Here is a 4,162-nt window from a genome sequence, read left to right as displayed (position 1 = left end):
CACTATTTCCTTACTTTCTTTTTAAATATGTAACTTCTATGTTTCCTTCTTTCATAACTGTGTCCTATGCCTTGGGCAGCTGCTGGAGATCAGAAGCTTCCGCTCAGGTCCTTTGGAACACAAGGGATATCAGTCCAGCCAACAGGCTTATAAGGTGTCTTTGTGCTTCTCCCGAAAAAGGTAGGCAGCTGCACTCCTTCCAAAACATTTACATCATTCAAGTCAGTGCCTTGGGAGACTCCAGTTGCCTAGTTTTGCACATGGGGAGCCCCAAGAATTCAGAGTCCTCTTTATCATTGTAAAATCATGCCATCAATTGGTTCATCACACCAGTTAATTGATTAGTTATTTCCACACTATTGTGTGTCTGAGCTTCATCTAGAAGGGGTCGGGCTTGATTTAGTCAGCAAGGTCTCCTGGAGTGAGCCAGTAAGCAAGGTACACACCAGTGAGACAAGGCAGCAAGGCAGAAATCCAACTACAAGGCAATAAAGAGGCTCAGGAACACATCCTAGAAGGACTGCTGCACCACCAGTGAGTGAATGAGACTAACAAGGCAAACCGGGAGGTCCCCACCTGTCTCTTCACTTTACTCAGTCTCATCTCCAACAGCTAAGCCAGGTCCTGTCTCCTCCTCATGAGGTGACCTCTCCTCCTGAGGAGACCCTTCCAGACTCTGCCTGCAAATTGCCAGGTGGGCACTCAGTCAGCATTGTTGTAGTTGGGCCCAGGCTCTGCACTGGTGCTCTTGAGGGTCTGGTGGTGACACTGGTGGTCTCATACCCAGGATTGGAGCTGGGGTTTTGGAGCTGCATCTTGAGATGGCAGATGTTCTGGATCAAGCAGTGGGTTGGCCATGGGTTCTGGACAGCTGCCTGTCCAAATACTCTCCCTTGGAGGAGTCTCCCTTAGAGTATTCCCCTCTAGGGTCCTAGTTGGCCACGGGTTCCGAATCAGGCAGCTGGTCAGTTGCAGGCCCTAGATGAGGCAGCTGGCTTGGCAAGGGTTCTTCCTCAAGGGATCTACACCTTGAGAGCTCATCTCTGGAAGACTCTCTAGAGTCTGGATCAGGGTGGTTTCTGACTCCGTGTTTGCCTTTAGAAACATTTTATTTACTAAATGTTTACCTTACAAAATGTTTTGTTTCCCTTACCCTTTCTCCAAAGAGCACATGGAAGCAGTATACATCAAGGTATCCTAATTTTCTCCTTACAACAACCCTGACCATTGTGTCTGGGATGATGGGAGTTGTAGTCCAACAACATCTAGGGACCCCACTTTGAGAACCCCTGTTCTAAGGCGAGTTACACTGAGGTAGTGCCTTGCTAAAGGCCACTCAGTGAGCTTCATAGTTGTGCAGGAATAATTATCATGTCACTCTAGATCTACTGAGTCTAATTACAACCAGTGCTGGCTGTGGCTGGTGGGGTGGAGGGCAGGGCTGATGGGGGCAAATGGGCCACAGCTGCCCCTCTCACCTCCTCTCTTCCTGCCCTGTCCCAACTGCATCTCTTTCTCTTTTCAGCCCATCCCAGCTGTAACTGGAGCCACACATATCTGTGAGCTGATGAGCCCACACAGCTCCAGTTATAGCAGAAGTGGGGAGAAAGTGGGAGACACACACAGCTGGGGTAGAGCAGGAAGAGAAAGGGAGATGCAGCTGTGGCCTATTTGTGTGTGCCCTCCACCCAGAAGCCCTGCCCTTTGCTCCTCTGGCCGCACTGGCAATGGCCACCACTGATAACAACACTCCATCCGCTGCACTACAATGGCTTGCCTCTTACTCTCACCAGCCTAGCTGTTTCAGATATTTGCACACAGAAATAACACTGGAAGGAGAAAAAGCTAAAGAACGTGAAAAGGAAGCTTGCCCTTTGAAACCCCACTCTTATTAGCAACGGGCTCTGTTAATCGAAAATGAAAACACAATTTATTACCCCACTAACCCTCTCATAATATTTCTGAATAGGAGAAATCTGGTTCAGATCTCACGTAGAAATGAAGTATCCATCAACTTTTTATTCATGATACATTTTCTCTCAAGGCATACTCAATCATTTATTTCTAGCCTTAATCATTTAAGGCTGCAAAATTGATTCAAAATAGAGGTCAGTGTACAGGTGTATTCCGACTTAACCTGAAGAATGCTAATACGTTTTGATTGAACCAAGATTTTCACAGTAGATTCTGAATTGAATTTCAGTGAGAGGGTAAACATGGGCATTGATGGCTAAGAAAATGCTATGCATCCAAAGGGAAATAACAAGTACAGTGCCCAGAATCAATTTAAAATGAAACTCAAAGATGTTTTCTTCTTCATTTTCCCCCCAGAAGATTTATCTTTACCTACATAAATATCAGCTGGTGGTGTGTTTTGTTGTTGTTGTTGTTGTCTTTAAAAAATGAAAATTAATGAAAACCTATTAAGTGGTAGTAAGCGTGACTTCTTGTAGAAACCTAATTGCTGTCTAAGGTTTTGTTTAATGATGTCTTGGTTATGTTCTCAAACAGTATGATAGTAATTACACTGTAGGTGTTAAAGACTATTGTTTGGAGCACTAGCTGTTATTCTGCCTTATAGTGGTCTCTCTATATTTTTATTCCTCAGAGTTAACAGGGGTTTTTATTGTCCCTGACCTCTTTTCATATTATTAGCAAAGTCAGGCTTTGGGAAATGAGCCAAAACAAGCTGCCAGCCACTTTAGCCTTTGCCCCATTTTGAAATGTAGAGTAACTAACAATGAAATTCCTAAATGAGCAACTCCTTGAATCATAGAACAGTATGGAGTTACTGCATCAGAGTGTCGATTGCATTTGGGGCTACTTTAACAATATACAGGACATACAAACATATAGGCATGAAAATTTCACTCTTGCATTGCTTTTTCCTAATATTTCTCTCTCTCTCTCTCTCTCTCTCTCTCTTTACATTTATATCCCGCTCTTCCTCCAAGGAGCCCAGAGTGATATACACAGTTACGTTTCTCCTCACAACAACCCTGTGAAATAGGTTAGGCTGAAAGAGAAGTGACTGGCCCAGAGTCTCTCAGCAAGTATCATGGCAAGAATTAAGAATCATTTTGTCACCCCAGGAAAGTTAGGAGAACTGCAGTATCTCCAACACACAGGTTGAAAAAGAATGGAAATATCACCTGGAAGTCACCCCTATCCCATACTGAGAGAATTGCCCCCTCTATCAGCGGTAATAAGAATGTAAACATTCACTTTCACTTTTGCTGTTCTCCATCGAAGCAATGCAAGTCAAGGTTTCCACAGGGCTGCATTCATCTCTCAAGTTGTCAATATGTCCTGATGGAGCTTTAAGACTCTTATCAATATTTAACTATGCTCCCATTGACTCAGCAATTACACAGTAATTGATTTAAGGCTGATTATCATCATGTTAACATTTTAATGTTCAAAGGCCAGCAAAAGTGAATGTGAGATTATTTGAAGCATTTCCTGCTATTTGGGGGAGAGGGAGGCAGTGGGGGAGGAAAGGAGTTCTTGATTTAAACTCCTCTCAGGCATGTCACATGCAATCCATAAGATAAAAGGTTGGGTGTAGACCTGAGAGATCTGTATTCAAATCTCATTTTAGTCATGAAGTCACTGGGTAGCCTTAGGCAAGGAAATCATTGCAATTTCATTCTCAGTTAAGGATGCAGAAAGGCTACAGCATGTTAAAGTTAAAGTATTTGAGGGAAATTAACTAAAAAATGGCACTTCTTTTAACAATTACAATTTTCAGGTATTATTTGTTTTTATTAGATTACCATTAACTTTAAATAAATCATTCCAGATTAATTGGCTTGAGGCACATATATTACATTATATTGCAGTATATTAAATGTTCAGGGTACTGTATTTCCCCTTGGTTCAAATGGCCAAAATGGGGTTATGGCAAAATCCCAGGCTCCTTTATCTGCTGTGTTAACTTCTATTGTTTTCACATAATACCCAAATCACATATATTTTGAAGACTTTTTTCCTGCATCCACTAGAGAGCCTTACATCTAAATGAGTAAAGGATAATGGTTGATACACCAAGCTGCAGATCTTGCATATTTTGCACCACTTCTGTCCTCCTTGAAAACAGGTGCAAGGGGGCAATTAAATTGTAGTTGAATTTCAAATAGAAAATTATGTTCTGCACATATTT

The sequence above is a fragment of the Hemicordylus capensis genome, chromosome 4 (genome assembly GCF_027244095.1).
Source record: "Hemicordylus capensis ecotype Gifberg chromosome 4, rHemCap1.1.pri, whole genome shotgun sequence".
In the NCBI taxonomy this organism is placed as follows: Eukaryota; Metazoa; Chordata; class Lepidosauria; order Squamata; family Cordylidae; genus Hemicordylus; species Hemicordylus capensis.
This window is presented reverse-complemented; position numbering follows the sequence as displayed.